The sequence below is a fragment of the Oncorhynchus nerka genome, linkage group LG21 (genome assembly GCF_034236695.1).
Source record: "Oncorhynchus nerka isolate Pitt River linkage group LG21, Oner_Uvic_2.0, whole genome shotgun sequence".
Lineage (NCBI taxonomy): Eukaryota > Metazoa > Chordata > Actinopteri > Salmoniformes > Salmonidae > Oncorhynchus > Oncorhynchus nerka.
Genome location: NC_088416.1, coordinates 5,901,101 through 5,916,908, shown reverse-complemented (window position 1 = coordinate 5,916,908; position 15,808 = coordinate 5,901,101). Strand labels below are relative to the sequence as shown.

At 41.8% G+C, this 15,808-nt stretch overlaps 1 pseudogene; it reads left to right on the top strand.

The window, feature by feature from the left end:
* Positions 1-2,025: 2,025 nt before the first annotated feature.
* On the top strand, positions 2,026-7,977 carry LOC135563507 (ATP-dependent RNA helicase DDX39A-like; annotated as a pseudogene).
* Positions 7,978-15,808: the final 7,831 nt, after the last annotated feature.

The following is a 15,808-nucleotide window of genomic DNA, read 5'->3' as shown; positions in this document are numbered from 1 at the left end:
TGGCTTTATTATCGCGTTGTAAACTGGTTTTCAACACGTCATATTACTAGATTGCATCCAACTGGTCTCCGTTACAACCAGACGTTTTGCAACAGAACTATAAGATGTTTTCTTACCTTTAGGGGGCTGTCAAGGGGGCAGTCTACCAGGGCTGGCAGCCTTAGTCCATCATGGTCAGTGATGTCTGTCTGGAGGACCTGCTCTCCAGCACTAGCTTGGAGGGTCCCAGCCTGGGGTATATGAACATAAGGAAATACATTTAACCTTAGCCCTGAATTAATTATGCCCACTTTTCCAACTATAAATCATATCAATCTGTTTTTACAGCATATAGGTTATACTACCAAGAAGATAGCCTCATTACATATCAAGAGGGATAGCCCCAGAATGAACAAACATTTTTTTATCACTTATGAGACTTACTTTTAGAATAATTTTTCTCAACGGTTTATGATTTCTATCCATTGTGCTTTCAGGAACCCTTCAGATTGGACCTGACATTTTTTTAAATAAACAAATACATTTTTAAATACATTTCAAACATTTTTTTTACAACATCTTGGCCAGTTATGCTGTACTTACACAGAATGTCTTCTTTGCCCACTCAAAGTGATTTATTTGAACATGAGGATGACTGTCCTTTGCAAAGCATCAACTCAACTGAGGCAAAAGTAGCGCACTGAACATTTTCTTGAGTTCGTTTACGTCATAGGCTTCTATATCTCATCGTACATTATGACGTCAACTACAAAAGCACAGAGCGACCACTCCGGGAAATTAATGCATTTTTCTGATCACATACGATATCTGAAAAATGTTTACAATGTAACTCAATTAATTTAGGTTCAATGAGGTTTTATCGTATTATATGGATAAATGTTGCCCTCTGTTGGCCATAACTGATATATTATAGTCAAATAAATCAAATCATTGATGGGTTTGGTGAGGAAGACAGATGTAGTAAGCTGATATGATCAAATGTCTATTTGTCCAAGACAGTCATTGTTACGCCTTTGCCCAAATTGCCCAATATAGCTTCATGTCACATATCTATCATAATGTATACAAACTGGATGAATGCAGGCTGTTGGTTTGTAAATGTTGTAAATAAATATGTATATAGTATGCATGCATATGTAACAGTTGTTAAAGTACTATGTGAATTTCACCAGGTTCATATATTAATATGTCGTGTTGATTTGTTATTATGCATGCCTGCATCCTGGCTGAAGTGGAGTGTGTTCTTACGTTTTGCCCTGCATGCTCAAATAATTTTGTATCCTGAGAGAGGTAGTCACGTTTTTTATGTCTTTAGAAAAGTTTGATTTTTTTCAGTACAAAGTCATACACACAGTGTTTTGTTCATGAATAATGATGTTTTTTCAGTATTTGGAGGTTACTCATAAGTGGATGGTATTGTTAAGATGCACTTGTAATTGTACTTTTTAGGATGATATCAACATTCTGAATTCAACATGTGGTTAATAGCTAGCTAAGGTATTAGCAGGCTATTTATTGTATGTGTGAACGATGGCTAGCTCCTCGAATGATCCCAGTCCCTCCTATTGTGTATCTAATGTGGTTTTATCTTTGTAAAATATGTTAATAATAAGAGGCCATTAATGTTTGTATTCGAAAATAATTTTGATGCAGAACATATGTGCTCTACAAATGTTTTATTTCCTTTTGGATGCAGATGCAGGATGCAGAGAGTGAGTTCTGCTTGATTAAAACTACCAGGTCTCCAAAGTCCACGTCTAGTCTCAATCAACCACACACAACGTAGAGTTACAGCGGTGCAGTATAGCACCGGTTACACATATTCGTATTATTGTTTCATTCACTTCATTCACTTATCTTTTTGACCTGCACTGTTGGAGTTCAGATCTTAAGAATTTCACTGTACCCTACAATTACATCTCCGACCGACTAATAATCTAATCGATTGAAATCTAATCTAAATTCAGATTTTTTTCTGGATGAGGAAACCTAGTCACACGTAGCTATAATTTACAGAAATCATAAATGTTTACATTATTGCTGAATAAGGTTATCAGTGTACTTTTTTCATACCAGTGTTGTCAAACAAGAAATTATGCCTACAATTTAGTTTAGGGCAGCGTGCGAAATCCCGATCGGCATTTGATGCAGATATTGAAAATCAAGATCGGCATTAAATTAGACGGTTCGTTTTCAGGTCGGTTTGGTGAGATTGCCTTTAAAATGGACCAATAGTGGCCACGAATACACGAGCACAGTGCTTCTAGACTGCCCCTGTGAACCTAGCTAGCAGTGATACTCGAAGCCGATTTTAATTACATAAAAAATGTGCAGTATTGAGTAATTTTCAATATCTGCATCAATTGTAAATAAGAAACATATTTTTCTTTCCATAATGCTCACAAATAGCAGCCATGTTCGAGTATATTTTTGTTAAAATCTTTGCGAAAACCTTGTGCAATCTGGCTAGCTAACTAACACATTTAGCATTGCGTCAAGCTAACGCTAGTACTAGCACGGTCGTGTCAGTTAGTAGTTAACTTCTGCTAGCAGTGTGTCGCAGGTTGGTTCCGAGAATTACATTTTAGGTCAAGTTAGACCTTAGAAATGTCTTGCTCGTTATTAATTTGAGCCAACGTTATTTCTGAATATTCACCTTGCATTTGGAACCTATTTCCCTTTATAGCACTTTGCTGTCACACAGTTTGAATGAGGAGGCGGCTGCCATTGTTTGTGCGGAGAGTGAGGCATGATTCCTTGTTCAACTTGATTGAATCGTGCAACTGTCTAACTACTGTAAACTGAGTTGCAGGGTGGTTGCTGGTCCAATACTTGTTTTTAGCTAGGGAAATTGTAATGATTATGTGCCAAATGTATTCGCTTCCCTTTTTGCGTAGTGTCCAGCTTTGGCGGTGTGCGTGCGGCCTGCTACTAGCATTATTAGCAGCTAGCTAATGCTATGTAGGAATATACATTAGACGAGTGTTTCCCAAACACGGTCCGAGGGACCTCAGGGGTTTTGCCGTTTTGCCGTAGCACTACACAGCTGATTCAAATAAGCGTCAAGCTTTGATTAAGTCAGCTGTGTAATGTTGGGGGGGAAACGTGCAACCCTTGGAGTCCCAAGGACCGAATATGGAAAACCCTGTGCTAGACGGTGATGTTTCACTAGGATTCAATTCAGAAAGTGAAATTACAAGAATTGGAATCCTCATGTAATATAACTAAGGTTAGATGGTGAGGAATTGTACATAGATTATTGAATTGGCATTTCAATTAACCTTCTGAATTTACTGTATTGTTGATACAGGCCCCCATCCCCTCCCCCAAGTAGTCTCCAGTCTTTCCTAACTTCAACTAAAGCAAGTACCCCTTCTCTAGAATGGCAGAGAACGACGTTGACAACGAGCTGTTGGACTATGAAGAGGATGAGGAGCCTCAGTTTGCCCCGGAGACCGCCACACCTCGGGCAAGGAGGAGGTAAAGGGCTCTTAGTCTCCATCCACAGCTCCGCCTTCCGAGACTTCCTGCTCAAACTAGAGCTGCTCCGCGCCATTGTCGACTGTGGCTTTGAACATCCCTCTGAAGGTGAGCCTCACAGGCACTTCCCACCTTCAACCAAGGACTGTTTTTGACTTTGTCCATTCTGTCTGTGTCAAATGGCACCCTATTCCTGACATAGTGTACTACTATTGAGCTGGGCCCATAGGGCTTTGTTCAAAACTAGCTGTGTGTGACTGGGCCCTGGTCGAAAGTAATCCACAATATATAGGGTGTCATTTGGGACTCCGACTATGAGTTATACATGTATGCCCCTTCAAGCATCACATCATACTTAAACTGGTCATCTCTGTATACCTGTCGCAAGACCCACTGGTTGATGCTTAGTTATAAAACCCTCTTAGGCCTCACTCCCCCTCCCCTACCTGAGATATCTACTGCAGCCCTCATACTCCATGTACAACACCTGTTCTGCCAGTAACATTCTGTTAAAGGTCCCCAAAGCGCAAACATCCCTGGGTTGCTCCTCTCTTCAGTTTTCTGCCCCAAGTGACTGTACAGTTGTATCTCAATCTCTTCATTCAACGACTCAATCATGGACACTCTTACAAAGCAGCCACAACTGTCAGTGTGATGTGTTGTCTACCCTTCTTGCCCTTTGTGCTTTTGTCTGTGCCCAATGTTTGTACAATGTTTTGTGCTGCTACCATGCTGTGTTGTCATGTGTTGATGCCTTGCTATGTTTCTTAAGTCTCTCTTTATGTAGTGATGTGTGTTTTGTCCTATATATATTTTTTTATGTTAAATACCAGGCCCCAATCCCCGCAGGAGGCCTCTTGGTAGGCCGTCATTGTAAATAAGAATTTGTTCTTAACTAACTTCCCTAGTTACGTTTCTGTCTTTCAGTCCAACATGAGTGCATCCCACAGGCCATCCTGGGCATGGACATCCTGTACCAGACCATGTCTGGTATGAGCAAGACTGCTGTGTTTGTACTGGCCACCCTGCAGCAGATTGAGCCTGTGGACGGGCAGGTGAATGGTTGAATAATGACATTGTGGAAAGCAGCAACTGAATTGCTGTTACATCCTCCTGTACTAAAAATAGCTTTCGATGGAGAATCCATTGAGTGCTTTGTAGTTTAGGAATAGGCTTAATGTGTATCTGGGGATACTTGCATAAGAAAGTGTCTAATCGCCAACTTTATTTAACCTTTATTTGGACTAGGCAAGTCGGTTAAGAATAAATTCTTATTTACAATGACGGCCTACCCCGGCCAAACCCTAATGACGCTGGGCCAATTGCAGTCTGAATTTGTTCTCCTTTAAATCTCACTGTTTACACTGCTGTTCTATCCTATTGGATAATCTTGTGTGCTTTTTGTTTCTCTGCTATTCAGAGAGTTCTGTATTAAACATCCTCCCCTACCTCTCTCTCTGTCTACCAGGTGTCTGTGCTGGTGATGTGCCACTCACGAGAACTGGCCTTCCAAATCAGCAAAGAGTATGAGCGCTTCTCCAAGTACATGCCTATCATCAAGGCAGCCGTGTCCATCAAGAAGGACGAGGACGCGCTGACGAAGAACTGCCCCCACATTGTGGTGAGAACGCCCGGCCGCATCCTGGCCCTCATCCGCAACAAGACCCTCAACCTGAAGAACGTGAAGCACTTTGTCCTGGACGAGTGTGACAAGATGCAAATTCAGACCACAGTAGGACAGGGGGGCTGATGCCAGATGTGAGTGACGGGAGCAAGGAGTAAGTTGAAACGTCACAGAGGAAAGGTCAATTGAAAACGTGTTCCAATGTACCTACTAGCATACCACTTAGAATGCACTTCTAATACACTGTCCTACTAAGTAGTAGTGGATCTTGGAACAGAATGTGATAGATGGTGTGACTTAAGTAAGGATTTAGCCAAAACGTAAGGAAGTATTTACATTTTATGTAGTCCTCGGATTTCAGGCTGAGTGGGTTTACTTTTTTTGTGACGGCCATATTATTTTCCTATCGTCTCTCCCTCAGACATGAGGCGTGATGTTCAGGACATCTTCAGGCTCACACCCCACGAGAAGCAGTGCATGATGTTCAGCACCACCCTAAGCAAAGACATCCGTCCTGTCTGCCGCAAGTTCATGCAGGATGTACGTTGAAGGGGTTCTCATAACCCATGGTTATGTACATGTTCTGAAACTTTTCAGTTTTACACACACAGAGATGAACCCATCTCCCTAAATTGCACTTTGAAGAGGCAATCGGCAGTATAAACATTAATTAATCATCTTCCTCGCCCCTGTTTTGGAGGGATAGGTCTGGAGAAATTTAACCACTCTGAAATTCGTAGAGCTATATGCAAGGACTGACCGTCAATGATATCAGAATGATCTTTTTGACCATGTTTTGAGACTATATAGTTTATTTTTGCATTTACTTTGTTTACAAGCATTGGAATGAAACCAGCTTGTATTTTGGGTTCTGGTGGGGTACGAAAGTTGAACTAAGCTCATGTCTAAAAATTGATGTAGAAACTGCTGATTGCCCCCCTTTTTTTTCAAGGGATTTTGGATATGGCTTAATATTCATGTAAAAAGTTCCAGTCTAGCACATCTAAGCTTTGCCTGCTCGTGACTGTCTGTCTCAAAAGTGGCCAGAGTTGACCCTCTGCAGCAGTACTACTGCAAGCTGAAGGATAGCGAGAAGAACCGCAAGCTCTTCGACCTGCTCGAGTTCAACCAGGTACGGACAGAGGTCTTTTCAGAGAATTGAATGCTAAAACGTAATTTATTTTAGTTTTAATCTGAGTGAGTTGAATGTATTTTGTCCATGGATTTGAAAGTCACGTTTTTAAATACAATTTTACTCATTCAAGTGAACTAAGTCTATGCACCGACAAAGTTTCTGCCTGTGAGTTTTATGCCCTGTGTTTTTTGTCTTCAGAGTGTACATTTATTTGACCAGGGTAAAGCCAGGGTGCCATATCAGATGCAGCATGGGTTTTGTGCCCCATGTTTGTCTTCGGTGTCTCACTGCCATTTTCTCCCCTGTCTGAATGTGGTGATCATTGTGAAGTCTGTTCAGCGCTGTGTGGCTCTGTCTCAGCTGCTGGTGGAGCAGAACTTCCCTGCAATCGCCATCCACAGGGGCATGGCCCAGGAGGGGAGGTGGGTTCTGATGGAGAGGAAAAAATCACTGGCTAAACCCTACAGTCTATGCACTTGTTAAAATCTGAGCAGTTTTGATTGGTATAAGCAATATTAGGATATTGCTTACACCTCATGTCATCTCAGATATTATTAAGTGCATAGGGTTTAGGGGTAGATTTGGGATTGGGTCTTGGCTTTCATTGGGAAATTCTGATTTGGACAAAAGAATGTCCTCAACTTTTCCGTCCTCTTATCAGTAAACCGATAAGTGGTTGAGGAGTGTCAATTTGTTAGTAGGAAAACTGTGTCCTCTCCTCCTGCTGAGGAAGCATAAGTGTCCTTTGCTGAAGTTGAGATCTACCCCTCCCCTTTCAATCAGCTGTTTACTCTGAGAAGCATGCTGTCATGCCCTGGCCTTAGTTATCTTTGTTTTCTTTATTATTTTGGTTACGTCAGGATGTGACATGGGGGATTTATGTGTTTAGCCTTGTCTAGGGGTTTTGTACGTTTATGGGGCTGTTTCCTTTCTAGGTAAATTGTATGACTATGGTTGCCTAGATTGGTTCTCAATTAGAGGCAGCTGTCTATCGTTGTCTCTGTTTGGGAACCATATTTAGGCAGCCATATTCTTTGGGTATTTTGTGGGTGATTGTGTCCTGTGTCTGTGCCACACGGGACTGTTTCGTTGCCAGTTCACTTTGTTATTTTGTATATGTGTTCATGTTCAGTTTTTCACATAAAAAACCATGGACACTTACCATGCTGCGTATTGGTCCGATCCTTGTTACACCTCTTCAGAGGAAGAGGGGGAAATCTGCCGTAACACATGCACATATTTAAAACCGTAAGTAGCATATCGTTTTTATCCATACAATGTCTAGCTAAATGTCTTTTACTACTTTACACATTTTAATTTGGGATTCCACCCCTGTAAATGTCATCTGCATTATGTGTGAATGAAGTCTAATTTCATACAAGCACATTTCCTCCTCTCCTCAGTTACGGTTGACTTTTTTTCAAAAGGAGAGGAATGAGGAGTTGCACAATCAAATTGAGAATCTCATTTACTTGCACATTTTCTATAATAGTCATGTAGCAGAAGCTGTTATCCAGATCGACTTAACAAGAACTTTCTCTCAGACAACATGTTTGTGGGTCACAGTTTCAGTGTACCCACAGGAGTGAAGCAGGATGTAGAATGCCTGTTCTACTTATTCTAAATCTATGGGTGCCCCCCTTCCTTCCCCAGGCTTTCCCGGTACCAGCAGTTCAAGGACTTCCAAAGGCGGATCCTGGTGGCCACCAACCTGTTTGGCCGAGGGATGGACATTGAGCGCGTCAACATCGTCTTCATCTACGACATGCCCGAGGATTCCGACACCTACCTGCACAGAGTGGCCCGTGCAGGCTGGTTCGGGACGAAATTCATTATTTCGGTCCATGGCCCTGTACAGCGGATGTTATTGTCACGTTCTTTCCATCGTTCGTATGTGTTTTCCTTGTTTTAGTGTTGGTCAGGACGTGAGCTGGGTGGGCATTCTATGTTGTGTGTCTGGTTTGTCTATTTCTATGTTTGGCCTGATATGGTTCTCAATCAGAGGCAGGTGTTAGTCATTGTCTCTGATTGGGAACCATATTTAGGTAGCCTGTTTTGTGGGTGATTGTTCCTGTCTCTGTGTTTGCACCAGATAGGACTGTTTAGGTTTTTAGTTTTCTTGTTTTGTATAGTCTGTTCATGTATAGTCGTCTTTATTAAAAACATGAATAACCACCACGCTGCATTTTGGTCCGCCTCTCTTTCACCAGAAGAAAACCATTACAGTTATCTAGAATCGAGATGAATCTAATGAATAAGTTGCTTTGATGGTAAGCTTGAATGAAGAACAGACACATTTGGGCTAATTAGCTAATATCATGTCATCCGGTGAAGCTCCCTCAGACTACCCAAGTTCCCTAAACGCAAACACATTTAGAAGAAGAATAGCTTCCTGAATTCCTAGTGTAGCAATAAGCGCCCCCCTGATAATCACGTTTCCATGAATACCAAGGGGAACATGGCTTTAAAATACACACTTCCACCATCCTCCCTCCAAAAGGAATTGCAAAGCAATGCGATGTGACTAATAATTGATTCTGCAATGGTAGTGAGTGTATTGTCGGAGGGGGGCTAGGCCGATCTGACCCTGATCAGGTCTGATTCAATAAGATGCAGATTAAAAGGATCACCAGCACTGCTGTGTTAACCTCAAATGGATAACAAACAGATTTAACACTGTACACCAACATAACATAACCCCGGATGCCCTTGCATCTGCCTAGGCATTAACAGAAAATACACACAAACGATAAACTGTATGTCCGTGGGATTGGTTTAAGCCTCACTTTCCCAAAGTAGATGAACCAGCCAGATCCTCTTTTTCGGGGGCACTGATCGAAACTGATCTGGGACCAGTATAGTTAGTGTGGCGTCAAAAAGAAACCATCTGACCTATTACTATTACACCTGTGCCACTTTGGTACAATAGCCCCAGTACATTGTGTCACCAGTTGATTGTGTGTTCATTCAGCTCTATATTAACACCACATGAAACCCCCCTTTGGGGTTACAGAACAGGTCTGGATAGTTTGCCAGAGGTGACGTTAATTATACTCCCAGAGAGAGTGAACTGTGAACTGAGGTGAATCATTCCTGTACATTACCAGACACCAGTGATCCTAGAAAACAAGTGCAACCAAGACAACCGCTCTGGTGAAATGGTTGTCCGTGCTTGTTTATCATAATAAAGGGCAAGGCCCTGTTCACCTGACTAGGTGGAGAAATAGATGGGGGGGCGTGGTATTGGGCGTGGCCAACAGCGCCTTCTCCGACCAACATTTTTAGAGGCCCTCCCATGGCAGCAGAAACAAAATGTTGCTGTTTTTAAAACCATTTTGTCTGCTATTTGCAATTCTAGACATTTTGCTATGGGGAAAAGAAAGCATTTTACAGTTTAATTAAGCTAATTTCCTGCAATTCTACACATGTTGCCATGGCTTGTGTTGTGTTCTTATGCTACACTTCATGACCAAAAGCTTGTCAAACATCTCATTACAAATCATGGGCATTATTATAGAGTTTGTCCCCCTTTTGGTGCTATAACAGCCTCCACTCTTCTGGGAAGGCTTTCCACTAGATGTTGGAACATTGCTGCGGGGACTTGCTACTTACTTCCAATTCATCCACAAAAGCATTAGTGAAGTCGGGCAATGATGCTGGGCGATTAAACCTGGCTCGCAGTCGGTGTTCCAATTAATTCCAAAGCTGTTCACTCATGTGAAGGCCAAATTACAGAGGAGGAACTGCTTGAGGCAATTGGGGCCTTTACGGATGGGAAAACTCCAGGGCTGGATGGCATACCATTGGTAGTATACAAAACTTTTTTTGGTATACTCAAAGGAACATTATTGGCTTGTTTTAACCACTCCTATATAAATGGTAGATTATCAGACACGCAACAAGAAGGTCTGATATCATTATTACTGAAACAGGACCCAAGTGGTATATATAAAGATCCAGTCCGTTTAAAACATTGGAGACCTCTTACACTTCAGTGTTGTGATGCAAAAATCCTAGCAAAAGGCTTGGCACATAGAATTTTAAAAAATATTGTCAGATATTATTCATCCTAATCAGACAGGTTTTTAACATGGACGATACATTGGAGATAATATAAGACAAGTACTGGAAACAATAGAACACTGAAATATCGGTTTTCATAGCTGATTTAGAAAAGGCTTTTGATAAAGTAGACTGGAGTTTATATTTAAATGCCTAGAATATTTCAATTTTGGGGAATCTCTTATAAAATGGGTTATGTATAGTAACCCTAGGTGTAAAATAGTCAATAATGGCTACATCTCAGAAAGTTTTAAACTATCTAGAGGAGTAAAACAAGGTTGTCCACTATTTGGAACGGCATATCTATTTATTATTGCCATCGAAGTGTTAGCTGCAAAGATAAGATCAAACAATAATATTAAGGGAATAGAAATCCGGGCTTAAAATCACGAAGGTGTCATTGTTCGCTGATGATTCATGTTTTCTTTTAAAACCACAATTGGAGTCTCTCCACGGCCTCTAGATACTTTTGCTATCCTCTCTGTATTAAAACCAAATTATGATAAATGTACCATATTACATATTGGATCCTTAAAAAATGCACATTTTACATTACCATGTAGTTTACCAATTAAATGGTCTGACGGAGATGTGGACATACTCGGTATACAAATCCCAAAAGAGAGAAATGATCTCACTCCAATAATTTTTTATGGAAAGTTAGCAAAAATAGATAAGATCTTGCTACCTTGGAAAGGAAAATACCTGTCTATTTGTAGAAAAATCACCCTGATTAACTCCTTAGTTATATCACAGTTGACCTATTTGCTTATGGTTTTGCCTACACCTAGTGACCTGCTTTTTAAATGATATGAACAAAAAATATTCAATTTTATTTGGAACGGAAAACCAGATAATTAAAAGGGCCTATTTATATAACGAGTATGAATTCGGTGGGCAGAAATGATTAAATATTAAAGCATTAGACCTCTCACTAAAGGCATCAGTCATACAAAAGTTATACTTAAATCCAAACTGGTTCTCATGTCTCATCCTATATTCAGGAAGGGTCTTTTCCCCTTATTCAGATTACACCTGCTCACTTTCGGTTGTTTGAAAAGGAAATAATCTCAGAAATATCTGTATTTTTAAACAAGCCTTAGAAAGTTGGTTGCAATTTCAGTTTAATCCACCTGAAAGGACGGAACAAATAGTACAACAAATATTGTGGTTAAATTCAAATATAGTATTTGATTAAAAAAATTGTATTTATCGAAGAAATTTTTAAAAAAGGTATAATTTTAGTGAATGATATCATAAATAGGACTGGTGGAGTTATGTCACACATGCAGCTAACACAGACATATGGAAATGTCTGCTCTAAAAATTACAACCAATTAATTGCAGCATTACCACAAAAATGGAAGAGGCAAGTAGAAGGGGAAAAAAGTAAGGAACTTGTATGTCGGCCCTGTATTAAAGAACATAAATGGTTAAAGAAAAGTGTGATAAATAAAAACATATACCAATTTCATTTAAGGACCAAAAAAATGACCGCTGTGCCATATAAATTGCAAAATAGTTGGGAAGAGATTTTCGATGTACCCATTCCATGGCACATGGTTTATGAATTGATAGCAAAACAGCGCCGGATTCAAAACTTAGAATTTTTAAATATAAATTACTATACAAAATTCTTGCAAATAATAGAATGTTATATATATGGGGGATACAATCTTCCAAGCTCTGCAGAATCTGCTGTGTGGAGGCAGAGTCATTAGATCATTTATTTTGGTATTGGGGATCGGTAGAGTTTGCGGGGTATATTTTTTAAAAAGTATGTATGTCTATATAGGTATGTGTGTACATATATATATGCATGCGTGTATGGATATATATATTTACCCCAAAATATGGGGGATTGGAAATGATGCAGACAATTACATTGGAAGCAACATTCTATCCGCAATATTAAGCTAAAAGAAAAAAAAGCTGTTTGATGTGGTTAAGGTCAGGGCTCTGTGCAGGCCAGTCAAGTTCTTCCACACCAACCTCGGCAAACCATTTCTGTTTGGAACTCCCTTTGTGCACTGAGGCATTGTCATGCTAAAACAGGAAAGGGCATCGTAAAGAATGTCATTGTATGCTGTAGCGTTAAGGATTTCCCTTCACTGGATCTAAATGTCCTATCCCGAACCATGAAAAACAGCCCCAGGCAATTCGTTATTCCTCCTCCAAACATTAGTTGGCACTATGCATTGTGGCAGGTAGGGTACTCCTGGCATCCTCCAAACCCAGATTTGTCCGTCGGACTACCAGCTGGTGAAGCGTGATTCATCACTCCAGAGAATGCGTTTCTACTGCTCCAGAGTCCAATGGCGGCAAGCTTTACGCCACTCCAGCCAATGCTTGGCATTGCGCATGGTGATCTTAGGCTTGTACTTAAATTCACACAGGACACCGGATAAGACAGGAGAAGTACTCCAGATATAACAAACTGACCCTAGCCCCCGACACAAACTACTACAGCATAAATACTGGAGGCTGAGACAGGAGGGGTCAGGAGACACTGTGGCCCCATCCGATGATACCCCCGGACAGAGCCAAACAGGAAGGATATAACCCCACCCACTTTGCCAAAGCACAGCCCCCACACCACTTGAGAGATATCTTCAACCACCAACTTACCATCCTGAGACAAGGCCGAGTATAGCCCACAAAGATCTCTGCCATGGCACAACCCAAGGAGGGAGCGCCAACCCAGACAGGAAGATCACATCAGTGACTCAACCCACTCAAGTGATGCACCCCTCCTAGGGACGGCACTCTATAGTGCTTTAGAGATTTATTCCCTCTAAAAATATATATAAAATGAGGGAATTATTCAAATGTAACTTATTATGTCAATTGCAATTAGATTAGGGCATTATTATAGCCTATACTGGCCAGAATGACTGGCACAGTGAACATACTCATAACAATGATACTGTAGTAGACAGTAGACAGCAAATTGACCTTAAGAATCTATAGCATGCAGGTGGGTCTGTAAAACAAAAACTCAAGAAGAAGAAGATCAAAATAGCTGCAAGTTGTGTTTATTGAATTAAATGGGGTGTAATAAAATGAGTTGTGAGTAGGGGGGGTTGTCTCCCTCCCTCTTCTGTTGGCTTTGAGAGTTTATTTAGAAAATGGGTTGGGGGAGGTGGCAGCAGGTTTTCCCAAACTCGTCTTCTGCACAGTTACTTTTGCATTTTTTTTTTGCAGGGGAAGCAAAATAGTTTTGCCAGGGCGGCTGTGATCCGCGGGAGGAGAGACTGTTTTTTCTTAGGCTCATCTGCAGCCACAGTACCTGAACAGGTGACAGAGAACAAGGCATGAAATCAGGGTCGTGTTCATTAGGGTACACAGTAGCAAAATATTTTTAAACAGAAAACAAAAACAAGCATTTGTTATTGGCAAGTTCAAGAAAGTTCCTCCCTGTTTTAGTCCGCTGTCTTCCATTTAGTGGCTAATGAATAAGACCCTGATAACTTTATCATAGTCTCCGTCCTTACATTACAATAGTGTGCTGAAGACAGATGCACATGTTGACTGACAGAAATGAGGACTTACTATCATTGCCAAGAGGAGACACCTTGTTCTTCTTCTGGTTCTTGTTATTTCCTCGCTTCTTATTTCCTGACTTCCTCACTTCTTTTTCATAGCCTCTTCCTTCTCTTTTTTCTTAGTAGAGAGAGAAACAGATATGAGTCGATGCCTCACAATCAAACAGCCCAAATAACAAACGATCTACTGGTTCTTGGCCGTCTCACCTGTGTGGAGGTGATGTCCTCGAGGTCTGTGGAGAGGCGCTGCTGATGGGCTTGGTGCTTTCAGAAAGGTAGCTAATTACCTGGGACTTCTCAGAGATGGCTGAGCTCACACTGGTCTTTTCCAAACCAGTGCTGTCATCAGCCATCTCCTCTAGGTCCTCTTCTAGGGTTTCCCTCCAAGCCAGGAGCTCCTCGGTGAGGGTGACGTCACTCCTTGAGGAGGTTGAGGAGTGTGACCTCCCACTACCACGGCTCCTCCTGGCTCCAAAATGGCCCTCGAAACTCCAGTCCTCTATGACTTGTGTGATGGTGTCCGCCATGCACCTGATGGCTGCCTCGCTACCAGAGCGTGCGGCACGCAGTTGAGCCCGGTTGGAGTCCGAACGCAGGGACAATCTTTTAGCCGCAGTCGTCAAGATGGCCTTCACTGCATCCTCACCACTGAATTGGATGCTCTGCTCCAGGCCAAAGACGACAGAGATGTCAGCATACTTCAGGGCATGCTGGACCTCCACAAAGAGATCCTTCATCAGCCTGAAGGGGTCATTGGCCCTCCTTGTCTGGAGGGACTCTGAGGCCTCCAGTCGGCACATGATGCCGTGGAGAATAAACTTCAGAGTCTGGGGGCTCATGACGGTGGCCCAGGGAGTGCTGCAAAGGAGGATGTGCTCCTTGCCTAGTAGGAGGGAGGGAATCTTCTCCAGGGGGTCCTGCCTGTTCTTGGTGGGCATCAGGGAGCTGTCACTCATCTCGGAGACCTCAGCCCCCCCCACCTCTTCTTCCAGAGTCTGGGCAGGAGCTGCCCATGCTGCCTGGGGAGAGGTGGAGGGTTTGGGGTATGAGACAGTCATGGCACTTACAACCACCTCCTCTTCGTCCTTGGGTGAAGAGGAACACGGAGAGTCAGGGAACCTTTCCCTGGCACCGGAATCAATCCTAAGAAAACACACTCATATTCTGAACTGGTTCAAAGTCACATCCATGTTTTACACTATGCAGTATCTAGTACATTTACTATAATGGTAATACACTGGTTATTACTGGTCATATGGGCAAAACAGGTTATAAGTGTACCTTTCTGGATGATGAGCCTGGCCTTGTAATCGTCATTGCAGGTACTGTTCAGGATGTCTCCCACCCTGGTGATCAGGACCTGGCAGACGGCCCCTAGTCAAATCAAAATGTATTTAATACAGGGTTGTCAAACTCATTCCATGGAGGGCTAAGTGTCTGCGGGTTTTAGTTTTTTCCTTTCAATTAAGACCTAGACAACCAGGTTAGAGGAGTTTCTTACTAATTAGTGACCTTAATTCATCAATCAAGGGTGGAGTGAAACCCTGCTGAAACCCGGCCTTCTATAGAATGAGTTTGACATTTGATTTAAAGTAATTCTTCACACATAACATGTCTCCAAACACTGTATAGAAAAATAAGAAAAAAAGAGGAGAGAAAATGAAAATACCATTACTGACAATAAGAGAAAAGAAAGAAGGGGAATGTGCGGGTGCAAAAGACGGTAAAAACAACATAATAACTAACCTAGTGCCTCCTTGTTGTCATCGGAGAGGGAGAGGGAGCTGGAGGACTGGAGGGTAACTTTAGTGCCCTTCTTGATAGCTGGCAGGACACCTACAGAAAGAGGATCGTAGACATTAGTGGATCCTTCCACCATATATCGTTTTAGAATTCTATCAATAAATCCAGGTATTTTGGAAGTGGAGATGAATACTCACTGTAACTGGTTGTTTGAGTTAG